This window comes from Neofelis nebulosa, chromosome 14 (genome assembly GCF_028018385.1).
Source record: "Neofelis nebulosa isolate mNeoNeb1 chromosome 14, mNeoNeb1.pri, whole genome shotgun sequence".
Classification (NCBI taxonomy): domain Eukaryota; kingdom Metazoa; phylum Chordata; class Mammalia; order Carnivora; family Felidae; genus Neofelis; species Neofelis nebulosa.
In genome coordinates, this window is record NC_080795.1 from 66150339 (window position 1) to 66167825 (window position 17487).

Below are 17487 nucleotides of genomic sequence, written 5' to 3' on the forward strand. Positions count from 1 at the left end.
CCTCCATTATAAGGCTGGGGGTGGGGGCGGGGGAGTGATAACTACTTCCTAGGGATGATCAAAAAGATTAAGAGGCAAAGTGTATTTGGTTATTATTCACTCTCCAGATATTTGTAGAGCACCTACTCTGGGTCAGGCCCTGAGCTCATACTATATATTAACAAGGCTGGCTTTCGCCCTCCTGCATCATGGGGTTACAGTCTAGTGGGGGAGAAGGCCATGAAATCAATACAGACTTGTGCAGTAGCCTGTTGTCATAAATACTGCAGCGGCTCTGCGAGACAGAATCCCGCTGGGGTTACAGAAGGCCTTTCTGAGACAGGGACACTTAAGCTCAGACCCACAGGCATCTGCTTAGCCAACAGAGGAGGGAGGGGCATTGCAGGTGAGAGGTCTGAGCCAGAAATAAACTTGGAGAGTGCAAGGAACCAAAAGACAATCAAAATGGCTGGAAGCAGCGAGCTCTGGGGGAAGGGCTGGAGGCATGGGGGAATGAAAACATCCTGAGCTTCCAGAAACCATGGCAAGGGCCACGGGTATGTTCCAGGTGCAGCGGGAAACCACTGCGGTCCTACCCAAGGCAGTGTGGCATGGCAGGGAAGGGTGTAGGCTCAGACAACCAGCTTCAAGTCCTGGCTCTCTCTCTTTCTGGCTGGGTGCCCTGGGGCAGCCCCATGCTTCTCAATAAGGAGGCAAACAGTGCCTCTGGTACTGTGTGTGAGGTTCAAGTGCATCCCAGGGGAGCTCTTAGCTCGGCGCCTGGTGCCTTGTACACACTCAGCAGATGGCTTCGCAGCAGCAGCAGCCATAACAGCAGTTGTAGAGCATTTCTGAAAAATCCTTCTAGAGGGACGCTGGGCAAACAGTGGCCCCTGGACCAAATCCAGCCCGCCTCCTATTTTCGTGCTGTCCAGAAGCGAAAAATGCTTTTCACATTTTAACATTGGCTTAAAAAGAAGAAGAAGAAGAAGAAGAAGAAGAAGAGGAATATTTCCTGATGCGTGAAAATCTTATGACATTTACATTTCAGCAGCCATAAATAAAGTTTTATTGAGACAAAGCCACTCACATTCATTTATGTATCATCTAAGGCTGTTACTATGCTGTAATAGGATAATTCAGGAGTTGAAACAGAGACTCGTGGCCTGCAAAGCCTAAGGTATTTGCTATCTGGCCCCCTATGGAAAAAATTTGCCAACCCCTGCTCTAGAGAATAGATAAGAGATGCCCAAAGATACAAAGAGCAAGACTGGTTAGGAGGCCCTTGTAGAGTCTGAGCAAGAGATAACAGAGAAAAGGGAGAGACAGAGGGTCTGTAGACAATTTTTGGAAACTAGCAAGGGCTCAAAAGTATTGGGCTTTACCGTATTTGCTACATTAGACACGGTTGTGACTACATCTATCTGTAAGATTTGAGAAGCTTTTGAGGTTTGGTTATCAGCTCCGACATGTTGTAATTAGAGGGCACTTGAGAACAGCAGAGGATGACTCCAGGTTCCGGCTGACCGACAAGCTGATGGCATCACAGATATGTAATGTGGGCATCCTCTGGGCAAGCCCAGCATTGAGCTGTATAAATAGAAGCCAGTGGTCATCAGGAAGTATTCCTGGGGCTGAAGTCATCCTCCTTTTACACTGTCATGGCAGACCCCAGGCAAGTGCTGGGTTCACGTCTGTGCCCACAACCAGCTTGGGGCAGGAGAACACAGTGGTGTTGAGAGAGAAGCCAGAACGCTGGCTGGATAACACCTGTGAAAAAGGTAAAACAACTGGGATTATCCAGTAATGGTAGGTACCGCGTATTAGGCACCCACCATGCCCCAGTGTGGCTGCAAGCTCTTCACGTGACTCGTTTCATTTAATCCTCATGAGTACCATTAATTACATTGTCACTACCACCATTATCTCCATTTCACAGATGAGGACAAAGAGACACAAGGGGAACTTGCCCAAGGCAGCAAAACTAGTAAGTGGAGGGGTCAGGATTCCATTCCCAGACATCTGGGTCAAGAGCTCCCATACTTAACCACTGTGCCTCATTACCTCTCTTTTCCAGCTGTCAGGGAGAGGAGAAGACTATGGGTCATTTAGGAGTAACATTTAGGCCCCTTTTGTTATTTCCCCTCACAACTCCCAGGGATTAAAATATTTTGTCTACCAGATAGCAGTTATTATGTAATGACCACCTCAGTGTTTTCTTGAAGTCATATGTGGCCATTGATCCTTGCTTATCAGCATGTAATGCCAACCCTCCCCCCCTCCCCAATATGCACATGAGTGAGTGAGCAGGTGCGCGCGTGCGCACACACACACACACACACACACACACAATTCAGTCTTATCAGGGATGGATTAGGATTTCCAATGGGCTTTTTTACAACCTGCAGGTAACTCTCAAAGCACCCACGTCACCATCCTATGGGCTCTAGACAAAGGACCACTGCCTGGATACATAGCTCAGGCCCTGTCCAGCTCTTCCTGACCTATCACCACTTAAAACCCAACTGAGTGGTATGGGTATGATTATCTGCATAAGAAACAGAAATTAGACATACCACCAACAAGAATAATAATTCTAACTGCCATTTATTAAGTGCAATGTGCCTTCAATCTAACCCTCTCAACAACCTGTTGGTTGAAGTAAACTGGTGGATATTGTTAGCCCTATTGTGCACAAAGGAAACAGAGCAGTCAAAGTTGTCCTTACCACATGAACATCAGAGAGAAAACGTCTGCGTCAGTATTTACACGCAGGACTGCCTGACTCTGAACCCTGCTCCTAACTCCAAGGCCACAGCAAGGAATTCAGAAGTATCCCAGAAGGAGCTCAGTTCATTAGATATTTACTGATCACATACTATGTGCCCGGTACTGTAGCAAGTCTTGGAGATCCAATACGACAGAAACGGTCCCTGCCTCATAAAATTTAGAGTTCAATTAATACAACTATGGAGTTTATTCATTCAACAAACATTTATTGAAAGTCTATATGCCAGATCCAGACACAATTCCAAGTGTTTGAAGATGCAGCAGTGAATTTAGAGTCTTATGCTTGGACCTCCAGATGGGACGTGCCTGCCCAGCCCTCCCGGGAGTCATCCAGCTGTTGGCGGGAAGTCTGGCCTGCTGTGGGGGCAGTCACCCATCCTGGCACTTACCAAAGTCACAGCCCAGGAGCAGGCCAGAGAAGGGCGGGCTGCTTTATCCCCAGTTGTGCTGAATCCCTGGAGCTCTGCAATTATCATGAGGGGTGTGGGGAAGTTCTCTTCACAAGGGCTCCAAAGGAGACGAACCCTACTCTTTCATTAAAAAGTAACTGTGTCAATGTGGTGAGCATACCAAAAGGTATAGAGTCATCCAATCACTGTGCTGTACCTTGAAATGAATGTAACATTGTGTGTCAACTATATCTCAATTAAAAACAGCATCACCCTGTCACAGGGAAGGGGAAGCAGAAGATTCCAACCACAAAAACTAGAAATCAATTACAGTGAGATAACAGAAAAATTTCCAAATACTAGAAAACTAAAAAAAAAAAAAAAAAAATTTAAACATAGAACTTCATCAAAATTTAAATTTTTGCTCCGTGAAAGACCATGTCAAAGTATAAAAAAACAAGCTAGAGAGTGGGAGAAAATATTTGCAAACCATATACCCAACAAAGGAGTGCTATTGAGGGTATATAAAGACTTCTCAAAACTCAACAGTGTAAAAACATACAATCCAATTAGGAAACGGGCAAGAGACACAATGAGACATTTCACCGAAGTGAAATGAATTTGACATTCACAGATGGCAAGTAAGTGCATCAAAAGATGTTCAATATCATTAGCCATTAGGGAAATGCAAATTAAAGCCACAATGAGATACCACTATACGCCTATCAGAAATGCTAAAATAAAAAATGTTTGCAACACCAAATGTGGGTGAATATGCAGAAACGCTGGGTCACTCATACATTGCTGGTCGAATTATAACATGATATAGCCACTCGAGACACCAGTTTGGCAGTTTCTTACAAAACCAAAAGTGCACTGGGGCGCCTGGGTGGCTCAGTGGGTTAAGCATCCGACTTCAGTTCAGGTCATGATCTCGTGGTTCTTTGAGTTCAAGCCCTGCCTCAAGCGTGCTGACAGCTCGGAGCCTGGAGCCTGCTTTGGATTCTGTGTCTCCCTCTCTCTCTGCCCCTCCCCCACCTCTCAAAAATAAATAAACATTAAAATAAATAAATAAAATATTCTTTAAAAAGCTAAACTAAAAGTGCACTGATCATATGACCCACCAATCTCACTCCTGGGCATTTATCCCAGATGAATGAAGTCTTAGGTTTATACCAAAACCTGTATACAAATGTTTATAGCATCTTTATTCATAATAACCAGAAACTAGAAAAGACCCAGATGTCCTTCAACATGTAAATGGTTAAATAAACTGAAATGCACTCATATCAAAGAATACTACTCAAGAATAAAACCTGGGAATGCAAGCTGGTGCAGCCACTCTGGAAAACAGTATGGAGGCCCCTCAAAAAACTAAAAATAGAACTACCCTACGACCCAGCAATTGCACTACTAGGCATTCATCCACGGGATACAGGTGTGCTGTTTCGAAGGGACACATGCACCCCCATGTCTATGGCACCACTATCCACAATAGCCAAAGTATGGAAAGAGCCCAAATGTCCATCGATGGATGAATGGATAAAGAAAATGTGGTATATATATATACTCTGGAGTATTACTCGGCAATCAAAAAGAATGAAATCTTGCCATTTGCAACTCTGTGGATGGAACTGGAGGGTATTATAGTAAGTGAAATTAGTCAGAGAAAGACAAAAATCATATGACTTCACTCATATAAGGACTTTAAGAGACAAAACAGGTGAACATAAGGGAAGGGAAACAAAAATAATATAAAAACAGGGAGGGGGACAAAAGAGAAGAGACTCATAAATATGAAGAGCAAACTGAGGGTTACTGGAGGGGTTGTGGGAGGGGGGATGGGCTAAGTGGGTAAGGGCACTAAGGAATCTACTCCTGAAATCATTGTTGCACTATATGCTAACTAATTTGGATGTAAATTTTAAAAAAGAAAAAAGATAAGAAAAGAATAAAACCAAATTATTAGTACATGCAACAACCCGTTTGAATCTCCAGAGAATTATTCTGAGCAGAAAAAACCCCAGTCCTAAAAGGTCACATACAGTATGCTTCCACTGAGATAAGATTCCTGAAATGACAAAATTATAGCAATGGTGAGCAGACTGATGGTTGCCAAGGAAGAGAAGTGGGTATAGATGTAAAAGGGCAAATGGGGGACCCTCTGCTTGCGAATCTATAATTATCTCAAGATACAAAATCTTAAAGAAATAACTACAACATAAAAAAATAAACTTCAAATTTCATAGAACAAAAAAAAATGTTAAGAGTGCATAAGAAAAACCTAGTGAAATCCAAATAATGCCTATACTAGCATTGTACCAACATCAACTGCTTCCTTTTGAAAAACGTACTAGGATCGTTGGGGGAAGCTGGGGGAAGATTCCATGAGATCTTCCTATACTATCTTTGCACCTTCTTGGGAATCTTAACCTATTTCAAAATAAAAAGTTTTAATTTTTAAAAACCACCTAATAATAGTCTAACGTTCTTACCTTCAATCAATTCTTAAAAGACCACACACAAATGCAGGTGTCTGTATGTCCAGGTGTCTGCATGTCCAGGTGACCACTAGATAGACATGCCCACTACGCTGGAAAATGTCAGTTATCAATCAGAAATCTCAACGCACAAGTTTCTTTAATTTCTCTAATGCAATTTCATTTGTATTTTGAGCTCCCGTTCAGCCAATGTGGTAGAAATAATCTCAGGTAATTCAGCTCCTGCCCCTTCCTACTTTCCCTGGGGAGATGGCCCAAGTTTTGGGAAACTTACAAAAAGTCTGATATCGACATGGGCTGAGGGCGGGGTAGGGGAGGAGCACCTTCCTACCTTCAGCATCTCCTGTGCAGACTGCCATCTTCTGGGGATCTGTCATCCATCATCCCTGAGTTACTGGTCCGCACAGATCCACACCCCCCGGGCTCCACCTGTAAGGCCTACTTGCACCCAACAACACCTTCTAAACCACCTGTATCCGTTTCCTACTGCTGCTGTGAGAAACTACCACAAATTTAGTAGCTTAGAACAGCACAAATGTATTGTTACAGATGTGGAGATCAGGAGGTCAGGAGGCTGAAAGCAAGGGGTCCGCAGGTCTCCATTCCTTTGTGGAGGCTCCAGGGGGGAATCCATTTTCTTGCCTCTTCCTCTTTCCACAGGCTGCCTGCATTCCCTGGCTCGTAGCTAAAAGACTCCGACCTTACTCATCCATTGTCACATCTCCTCTGGCTCCAACCCTTTGCTGCCCTCTCATAAAGACTCTTGTGATGAGGGTAGGCCCACCCCAACGTGTGCGCACAAACAAGTCATGCGAGCACACGATGAGATAGCAACTATCCACAAGCCAAAGAAACATGCCTTAGAGGGATGCCTGGGTGGCTCAGTCCGTTATGCGTCCGACTTTGGCTCAAGTCGTGAGTTCGAGCCCCATGTCAGGATCTGTGCTGACAGCTCGGAGCCTGGAGTCTGCTTCAGATTCTGTGACTCCCTCTCTCTCTGCCCCTCCCCTGCTCGTGCTCTGTCTCTCTCTTTCTCTCTCTCTCTCAAAAATGAACATTAAAAAAACTGAAAGAGGGGCGCCTGGGTGGCGCAGTCGGTTAAGCGTCCGACTTCAGCCAGGTCACGATCTCACGGTCCGTGAGTTCGAGCCCCGCGTCAGGCTCTGGGCTGACGGCTCGGAGCCTGGAGCCTGTTTCCGATTCTGTGTCTCCCTCTCTCTCTGCCCCTCCCCTGTTCATGCTCTGTCTCTCTCTGTCCCAAAAATAAATAAAAAAACGTTGAAAAAAAAAAATTTAAAAATGAATAAACGTTAAAAAAAAAAAAAAACTGAAAGAAAGAAAGAAAGAAAGAAAGAAAGAAAGAAAGAAAGAAAAAGAAAGAAAAAAAGCAAGCAAGCAGCTTCAGAATGAAATCCACCTTGCTGGCACCTTGGTCTTGGGCTCCTAGTCTGCAGAACTGGGAGAAATGAATGTTTGTTTTCTAAGCCCTCCACTCCCATCCGTGGTGCTTAGGTATGACAGCCGGAGCAGACTACCGTAGTCGGCTGGGTGTGTGGGCTGCGTCTCCAGCACCCAGAATGAGGCTGACATACCCACAAAGAGGAAGGGAGTGTTGTGAGGAGTGCCCCCACCCGTGCTAAGACCAGAACAAAGGAGACCCGTGCTCTCAGGGGAGGAAGTGTGAAGCTGGGCCAAACTCGTCCAGAAGGCAGGAGGTTTTACCGACAACCCCTCCCTCCTCAGGGGAACTAGGAGTGGGGAGAGGCATCCCCTCCACTGTCCTCTGTGACCGCGAAAAGTACATGTTCCCATGCATTTATTCATTCAGCATTTACTCAGCATCCATCCTTTATCAGTCTTCTATTGGCGTGTGAGGAGTTACCAGACACTGAGCAGTGTAGAACAGCACAAATTCATCACTGCACAACATGTAGGGCAGGAGTCTGGACATGGAACCACTGACTTTTCTGCTCGGGGTCTCACTGGGAAAAAAGAGGTGTCAGCCAGAGCTTCAGGCCTGGTCTGGGTCCCAGGGTGCTCTTCTGAGCTCAGTGGCTCTTGGCAGAATTCATTTCCTGTGGCTGGAGGACTAAGGTCCCCGTTGTCTTGTTAACTATCAGCCAGGGCCTGTGCTCAGCTCCTAGAGGTGGCTCCCAGGTCCTTGCCACATGGGACCCTCCATTGCAGCCACGGAGAATTTCCCCTGTGTGAAATCCCTCTCCTGCTTTGGATGTCTCTGACTTCTTCTTCAACCAGCCAGAAAAATCTGTCTGCTTTTAAAGGGCTCACATGATTAGATCAGGCCTATCCAGATAATCTTCATAATCTCCGGATTTTAAGGTCAACTGATCTGAGGCTTTAGTTACATTTGCAATACCTTTTCACAGTAGTGCCTAGCTTAGTGTTGGAATAACCAGGGGCGAGGGATCCTGGGGCCATCTCAGAGTTCTACCTACCACAAACTCCATGTTAGGTAAGGCACGAGGACAGGGATGCCTGGCAAATTACCCATCCCTGAGGGACTCACAGCCAAGTGGCCATGGTAAATACAAAGAAGGGACTGGATTGCAAGGCAGCAATTCTAATTCAAGGAAAATGCAATATTCCGTAGGACTTCAGAAGAGGCAGGTTTCACTCTCCTGGGAGGAGTAGAAGGCTTCCCAAAGAAAATGACGTTTGATTTGAGTCTTGCAGCATAGGAAGCGTGAAGGCATTCCAGGTAGAGGGTGTTCCATGTACAAGGATGGAAAAGACTAGCAAATTTAGGCAGTGACCAGGAACCCAGCAATGCTGAGTCTTAAGAGGACAAGGTTAGAGGAAGGGAGAAAGAAGACTGGGCTGGAAAGCTAGACTGGCAAGATGACCTGTGCCACCCTAGAGAAATGGGAAGCAACGGCCAGATTGTAAGTGAAGAAAAGACCTAGCAAGCTCCGTGTTTTCGTGACAGCAGGGATAATGAGGGCAGATACGGGAGCCAAGAAAATGAGTTAGTTGGCGTCTACCACATTTCGAGTTCCTCAAACTAACCTTATGCTCTCAGAGGGAACGATACTAACTGATGGATCCAGGAGAGGCAGACAGGTGTCAGCGGGGTATGAGACGTGCAGTGCTGGTAACACGTTTGGCGCATGGGATGGTTTCACATGATGCACGGACACAGCAGTAAATGGCTCTGACTGAGAGAGAGAGCTACTGCTTTTCCATTCTCTTTCCATCCTTTTAATTAGCCCCAAAAGAACTTCTCGCTTTGCAGGTAGTCTGTCTTTAACACCTAACACCTTTATCCTCGGGTTCTACCTTCTGCAAATAACAGTATCTAGCTAGATTAATAGCACTGTGTCTCCCCATAGATTACTTTTACTGTTCCTTTCATTTGCTACAATCAGTATTGGATTTTTTTCCACTGGGATAAAAAGCTTTATTATTATTATTATTATTATTATTATCATCATTATCATATAAGTATGTTTACATTTCAAATGTGATCCAATATAAAATTAAAATGTTATATAAATAATACTGCAGATGTACGTATGCTGCTGGGGCAAAAATTGTGAAGGTGGTTTATGAATGAGTTAATTTGGGACACAGGTGTAAGAGGGAGCAGGCAGGATTTGCGGTCAGTCTAACTTGGGTACAAGTCCCACTTCTAACTTACTAGCTGGACGACCCGTGAATGAATCATAAACCTCTTTGTGCCTCAGTTTCCTCCTTAAGGAGTTGACGCACCCTCTCAGAAGGTGGTAACGATTAGATAAAACAAAATGAAAGACTCTTCTAGGTGCCTCATACATAGTAGGCACTTGGATCTCCTGGTGTGCATCTCTGAAGAAGGAAACCTCAGTTTGGGGCAACACCAAAAAGGACTTGACTCCAGCACTTACTGAGTATCTGCGTTTGGTAAAAATTACCTGAAGGCATTCATCGGCTTAGTATCTGGGACCTGTGGGCAGGGGCAGTTTTTAGGCTGAATCCAGCTGTTTTGAGAGAAACAATTCATATTAGGAAAAGGTTTTGACTCAGGTTGGCCAGCGCAGGCACCCAGTGCCTTGTCCTGACCTTCTCTATGATCTCAGAATGCTTCTTCCTGCAGAGATCAGTTGGAAGTGGATCTGGAATATTCAGAGATATGTGCAAATGAAGATATGTAGAAAATACTTCCCATTTTGGTTATCTAGTGCCGTGTAATTAACCACCCCAAAACTTCGTGATGCTGAATGTCTACCATTTTGCTATCATCTCTCACAATTCTGTGGGCTGACTGGGTTACACTGGGTAGTTCTTTTGCTCTGTGTGACATCAGCCAGGGGTGTTGTCACCTGGAAGGCCAATTAGTCTACAGCATCCAAGATGACTCATGTGGCTGTAGTCTGGGTGTTAGCCAGCAATCAGCTGGAGTTGTTGTCCCCTGAATCCTGGTTTTCTTCCATGTGGCCTCTCCATGAAGTTTGGGCTTCTCACAGAATGATGGCAGGATTCTAAGAGGAAGGAAACAGAAACTACCAGTCTCTTAAGGCCTGGGCTCAGATGTCCCAGAATATCATTTCCATTCATAACAAGCAATCACAGGACTAGTCCAGAGTCGATGGAAGGGGATATAAACTCCACATCTTAATGGTGAAATATTTTTCATACAGGGAGGGAAAGGATTGATGGAAGCCAACTTAGAAGACTGTACCACACCTCCTAAAGCTTTCACTTTTTGCAAAGGTTGTCAGTCTAAAATTATGTGTATATTTGAACCCAGCAAACATCTATCTAGGAATTTATCTTAAGGAAGTAATCATGGATGACTCAACACAATGTTGTCCATTGGGGGGGGGGGATGAAATTACCTAATATTCAACAGTACTGGACCAGTTAAATTCAATGGGGTTTGAGGACAGTGTTTTGAGTGTCTATACCCTGGAAGCAGACAGAGTTAAGCTTAAAGCCCAAATTCACCACTTAAAATTTGGACGACTTAACTACCCTCTGTAAGTCTCAGTTTCTATAACTGTAGGAGATAAAATATGGGTTTGTTGTGATGAGACATGGAAAAGATTCAACACATAGTGAATGATCACTAAATGTGAATTGCCGCTATTGTTTGTAGTCATTAGTGCTATGATTTTAGTACAAATATTTCTAGATCCCCCCATCTCCTGGCACATAACACTTCTATGTCTCCATGTGGGTAACTTTGTGACTAGTTCCGACCAGTAAGTAATAAGTAAAAGTGATATATTACTTCCTGGCTGAACGTTTAATTGTCTGTACAAGATCGTTTTCCTCTTCTAGAATGATTGGCAAAGTCTGATGCATGTGTTGACTGCTTTGTTAGCTGGAGTCCCTGAGTGACTGTGATGGTCAGAGTCTCCTTGCTAACCCTTCACAGACAAGTAGCAAAAGCAAGAAATACAGCGGTTTTAAGTTACGGAGCTCAGGGGGTTATTAGTTACTGCAGTATATTTTAGCCTGTCCTGACTAGTCAATGCTGTTTTTGTCATTCAACCTTGCAGTGAACAACAGTATTATGATCCCATTAAATGTAGCATATAAAAAAGGTATTTAAATTCTCAATGACAACGGGTGGCCGGGTGGCTCAGTTGGTTAAGCGTCTGACTCTTGATTTCAGCTCAGGTCATGATCTCACTGTTCGTGAGATCAAGCCTCAGGTCAGCTCTGTACTGATAGTGCAGAGCCTGCTTGGGATTCTCTCTCTCCCTCTCTCTCTCTCTGTCCCTCCCCTGCACGTGCACTCTCTCTCTTTCTCAAATAAATAAACTTAAAAAAATTCTTAACAAGAAAAAATAGTCCTTATATAAGGGCCACCTTCACTATAGAGGGTTCACTATACACAGGGACACTTAAAACATGTTTGTATTTCTCTCCCACCAGATTCCCTTCATCACTCATCCAAATATCAGCTCGACAAAGAGGCTATTTCTTTTTTTTTTTTAATTTTTTTAAATGTTTATTTATTTTTGAGACAGAGAGAGACAGAGCATGAACGGGGGAGGGGCAGAGAGAGAGGGAGACACAGAATCGGAAACAGGCTCCAGGCTCTGAGCCATCAGCCCAGAGCCCGACGCGGGGCTCGAACTCACGGACCGCAAGATGGTGACCTGAGCTGAAGTCGGACGCTCAACCGACTGAGCCACCCAGGCGCCCCAAGGCTATTTCTTTCTGTCCTTTTACCAAGCTTTATTCATGTTCATGGAATTTATCACTACCTGTTGTATCACCTATTTACTTATCATCTGGATCCAATATAAGCTGTGTATCCCAGGTCCTAAAAACAGTGTGTGAAACAAAGTAGACAATTTTTTAAATTTAATGTAGGCATACATATATAGCAAAATGTTCATTGTGCTTTTTTCGCGGTTGTAAAATTGAGAGCTATCTATCCATTTCTCTAATGTATTTATTTTCGCTATGCATTCTTGCAACAAATATTTTATTTATGTGAATTTTTGACGTTTTCAATGATTAATATGTATTATTTTCACATGAGAAATGATAATAATAGGTAACATTTACTGAGCACTCACCATGGGTCAAGCACTAAAGCTCAATACTTTACATGAATTATCTCAACCTCCCTGGGAGTCAGGTATAATCATCATCCCCATTTAGTATTCACAGATAAGGATACTAACATTTACAGAAGTTAAATGAACACCGGGGCTGGAATTCAAACCCCAGAGCCTCTACGCTATAGCCAAATAACTAACTTGACAATGTATACATCAGGATGCACATATAAGCTCATTATAAAGAATAAATAGGAACATTCACACACGTTGTCTCCTTGGAAGCTCACAGAAATGTTATGAAGGTAAGCCAGCAGGCATTATGATCCCCACTTCAAAGACCGAGTCTTGGGCCCATGTGACTGTGTCTTGCCATCTGCCTCCTACCACATCTTTGCAACAGGTGTTTCCTCCTCCCCAGCCCCCATCAGCCTTCCCCCCCACCCCCCACCATACTTGGCTATGCACATCTTTTTTAGCTCTGTTGCATACTGACAGAAGACACAGTTCTGTTTCTCAGGGGCAAGCTTGGGGCTTTGTTGCTTATGAGCAAATCTGCATGGGGATTAATATAAGCCAGAAGTTAGGAGACCCACGTTCTGGTCGTGGCACTGTCACCAACTGAGAGCCTCAGTTTTCCCGCCTGTGAAATGAGCTGGTTGAAGAAACAGATCCCTAAGGACCGATGCCGAGGTAATGCTTTGCAGGCTGAGAATCCAAAGGAGGAGGGACCAGTGATGTTCTTCCACATCAGACTCAAAGCCCAGGCACCCCATAGAAATAGAAGCCTGGACCACAGGAAATGAAGTGCTTAGCAAAGATCATTCTCGGTAAACAGAAAATGTATACAGTCTCTCTCTTTTTTAAAGTTTATTTATTTATTTTGCGAGAGAGAGAGAGAGAGAGAGAGCGAGCAAGGGAGGAGCAGAGAGACAGGGAGAGAGAAAATCCCAAGAAGGTTCAGCACCGTCAGTGCAGAGCCCGATGCAGGGCTCAAACTCACGAGCGGTGAGATCATGACCCTGGCTGAGATCAAGAGTCAGACACTTAACTGACTGAGCCACCCAAGTGCCCCAGAAAATGTGTACAGTCTTGAACAGAATTGACTCCCTATTACTGGATGAGCCCTGACAAGAGCACACTTCATTCATTCATTTATTTCACAGTCACTTATTGTGCACCTATGTACAATGCCCCAGGCAGGCTTTTAAGCACAGGAATATGATAGTGAATGAAACAAAGTACCTGCTTACAGAAACCTTACGTTATAGTGGAGAGACAACAAACAAATGAATACGCACATATAAAATACCATATGATAACAAAGACCTTGCCAGGTGATAATTCTCTTCCAGGATATTGCAAAAGAGAGTCTGATAGGGCCATACTTTGGTCCCCTTTGATACAATAGCAAATGATGAAAAAGGGCACAGAAATAGCATTAGCCTTGCAGTTAGAAGACCTGCTGTCAAATCGTGGTTCTGCATTTAGTCTGAGGACTTGAAAACTACTACACACTGTATACCATCATTGCAACCTTATCAGCTTCAGCGACCTTCTCTGTAAGACGTAGATGATAGTATCCACCGTGCTTACCCTACAGGAATGCTGCAAGGATCGAGCCAGACTGTGAAGTCGGAGAACTAGCAAGCTCTGAGTTTTCCAGACTTTGTAAAATCTCTGTTCTACATTCGGTGCAGGTTCAGATTTCTGCTAAGTCAAGCTCCTGCTATAAACTTGAAAACGTCAAGTCCCAGCTTTGATCCTACCAAGGATATGGGATTCCATCTCACAGCACAAGACATTTTGTATCAAACCACAGAGTGAGGGGTTGCAGACATGTGAGGAAACAGCATCTGTCTAGCTTGCTTCCTTTTTTCCTCCACTTGCAGGTATTTGGCAAAGCAATCTGAATATTCCAAAAGGTCACCCTCTATCTCGCTTCTTTATAAGTTGTGTCCGTAGTGGCTGTTCTGTGCTACAGTTGGTAAATTGATATTTAATACTTTTCACTTCTGAATCTTATAATGGAAAAATTAAATAAATGTAACATGTGCAAGGATATATACCAAAATTATAACCAGTACCTGTTTGGACTGCTGATAATTACTTTCTTCTTCTTGCTGACTTCTCTGTATTTTGTGCTTTCTTTTTTCATTCATTTAAAACATATTTACCTAGGGATCAGACAGCTGGAAGGGGCGATCCTGCAATTCACATCTTAATTCCAAATCTTTCTGCTCTGCCACCTTTCCTTTGTGTTTATAAACCAGTGTGGATTTGTTGTCATTTGATTAGGGGCTCCTCAGGGATAATGCTATGTTTTTGGTTTCTTCTCCTCCTGCAATTTCTAAATTTGCGAGACTTCTCAGCCGGGCCTGGTTCTCACCCAATTAAGAACAGAAGCTGTTTTCTCCCCACTGGGCATCTATAAAACACCAGGATGGACTCTTGTCCTTCCTTGGTTTTGAAGCCACTAGACGAAGATTTGAATCCAAATTCAAATTGGCTGGGTGACTTCGGAGAAGCGTCTTAACCTCTCTGAACAGCAGTTTCGCCATTTGTAAGATGAGGGAGACAATACACGCAGGGTAGGTGGTTCTAAGGATTTGACAAGATAATGCACACAGGAAGGGCTGGCCCCTAGTAGAGCCTCAATATGTGATTGCTGTTAATGAAAGTAGTCTTGGGAAACACTAGATGCCGTTCTAGGCTGGGGGATGGGGGAGAGGAATTCAGATTGTTACCAAAAGGTAGAATCATGCAATCAAGAACTCTGGCTCAGGCCTCTAATGAACTCAGTTCTGAGCCTCGACTTCCTCCTCTGTAAAATGGGCATGATAATGTAACTTACCTTAACAGTGGTTCTCAAAAGGTGATCCAAGGACCCTGGAGGCCCCCAAGGCTCTTTCAGGGGTCCCTGAAGTCAAAAATCATTTTCATAATAGGGCAAAAATATTACTTTCCCTTTTCACTCTCATCCTCTCACACATATACAGTTTTCCCGAGGCTCTGTGACCTGTCATGGTTGTCATTGCTCTGACGGCTAACGGAAAGTGTGTCTGTAAATCCCTGTTTTCGTTTTTTTCAATTGAATTTCTAATACGGTAAATGTCAATAGGTATACAGCTCACATGGGCAAAAGCTATTTGGGGTCCTCAATAATTGTAAGAGTTTAAAGAGAACTGAAACAAAGCATTGTAAGAATTGCTGCCCGATAGAGTTGTTGGAAAGATTAAGTAGCAACGGGCATATGGCGGACAAAACACTCCATAAACATTACCTTTATCATCATGGATTCCAAAGCTCCTGAATCATATCAGATAAGGGTCCATCTACTCCACCTACGCGTAGAGCAAATTGAAATCATAGCACTTAATGCAAAGTCACCCTTGGTTTATTCCCTGCTGTTTGTTTAGGTAGTGAAAGTTCAGTCCATGTTAAACTTTGAACAATTTGCAGACAGCAGCACATCAGAAACCTCCACAGTGTCCATGACATATAAGTGACCTGTAGACAGGGGGACTTGGTGGACAGTCCAGAGGACTACCCTGCTTGGCTCAACCCTGCCCCTTCCCACCCTGTTAATCTCTCACCAGCCAGAAGCAGATGGTAACAAGGTAGGGGCACAGGAAACTTGACTTATAGAAAATGCTCCTAAGTGATGGACCATCAAGAGGAGATGCAGTCTCAAAATGGGAACAGTTTCCTTAAGGCTTCCATAATTTCCGTGGAAACAAACTGAGAGCTGCACTTACTTTGGGGCACGGGGAGCGAAATGACCTGGAAGAGTCAAGGGTAAGCAATATAAAATTATTAAATTTGGCAGGGGGGGTCCTTTTTTCCCCCCTGTATTCTTCTGGCACACCCTTGGGGGAAGAAATATAAAACAGTATTCTTAGATTCTCATGTTTATGGCAAATACATTAGGATCTTAGAAGTTATCAAATGAGTCTGAGAAAGATGCAACACGATCTGGGTCATGGTCTGCGATGAAGTTCTTAATGAATACGTTAAGAGCTGCATCAGCGATACGATGCATCGTTTCTTGGGTCTGTGAGCATCACACAAGAGACCCCTCCCAGGCCAGGGCCTTGTTGTCTGCGTCATTAAAAAAAAAAAAAAAAGCCACCAACAAAAAACCAAAACCGACAGACCCTACATGAGCAATAACCGAACAAACAGGTGCAGACCAGTAAGAAAATTTTGCATATGAGCTATTTTTATTGTCAAAACTTCTGGAGACCCAAGGAGCTCTGTTAGAGAAATTGGAGCCCCAAGGGAGACCGTAGAAAAACGTTGTTCAGCCAGTTTCTTGTCCCCAGTCTAGAAAACGAAAATGTCAAAAGGTCACCCAGTGCCTTGGCCACGCAGTCAGCCCCCTAGGCCAGCCGTCCCCACTCCAGTCCCCGTCGTCGCCTCTGGCCACTCCGCCGCGCACGGCCACCTGTTGCGGTCCTGGCGCCCAGAGCTGCGTCGCAAACCGCCGCTAGAGTTCGTTCTAATTCCCCGGAGCAGAGGCTGGCCGGGAAGCCCCGACGCTCAGCGCCTGCTAATCCTCAGGGCGGGCGGGGACTCCGCAGAGCCTCCCAGCCCCAGGCTCCCTTTGTTTTCTCGCTGCGCTCAGACTGTCAGAAGTAGATCCCAGACAACATCCCTCGGCCCGGTTCTGCTAGTGCACGCCTGCGCCCAGCTCAAGCCGGGAAAGGCTGACGCGTCCACATGCCCTTGGAGGGGAACCGGGTCCGTCCGGGCAGGAATGTGCGGCGCAGACAGGTTGCCCGCTGAGATTCCGAAGCGTCCCCGGGATCCGAATTCCTTAGGGCTCCTCAGCGTAGCACTGCTGCAGGAACGCCGCGCCCAGAACGCAAGTTCACGGGTACCGCGCCGCAAGCGAAGGGCAGCGAGATCTTGGCCCGCCCGTACTCTAAAACGCCCGAGGGGAGCCAGGGGGCGGCAGTTAGGGATCTCTTCCCTCCGGGAACGCCAGAGTCCCAGTTCCGAAAGCGACCCGCCCAGCTTCCGAGGGACTTCCCTGCGAGCGCCGCAGGGGTGTGCATTTCTCCGAGTCTGAGAATCCCAGCGAACGGCGGCCCGACAAGAGTTTAAGTCAGCTCCCGGGGCGTCTGTTTGTTTATTGGCTCTTAAGGGAAAAAGTTTGAGGATCTTTAACTAACCTCAGACCTGGCGCAAGCGCAAATCCCCGAATCTCCCCAGCAAAAGTCATCTAATTTCAAGTCGTTATATAAGTGGGGGCTCTTTCTCACCCTCCCTACCCCAAGCCCTCTTACTACTATTCCAGGAGCAAAAACG

At 44.9% G+C, this 17487-nt stretch overlaps 2 long non-coding RNA genes across 2 annotated transcripts; both read right to left on the reverse strand.

Annotated features, from left to right (window-relative positions):
* Positions 1–1024: 1024 nt before the first annotated feature.
* On the reverse strand, positions 1025–5109 carry LOC131494505 (uncharacterized). Its single transcript, XR_009253447.1, has 2 exons — positions 3159–5109; positions 1025–1749 (listed from the first exon to the last, which is right to left on the reverse strand). It is a non-coding gene; the product is annotated as an uncharacterized LOC131494505 (long non-coding RNA).
* Positions 5110–7458: 2349 nt separating this feature from the next.
* On the reverse strand, positions 7459–16237 carry LOC131494520 (uncharacterized). The gene is made up of 5 exons (XR_009253448.1): positions 15029–16237; positions 9979–10137; positions 9719–9771; positions 9571–9636; positions 7459–8835 (listed from the first exon to the last, which is right to left on the reverse strand). It is a non-coding gene; the product is annotated as an uncharacterized LOC131494520 (long non-coding RNA).
* Positions 16238–17487: the final 1250 nt, after the last annotated feature.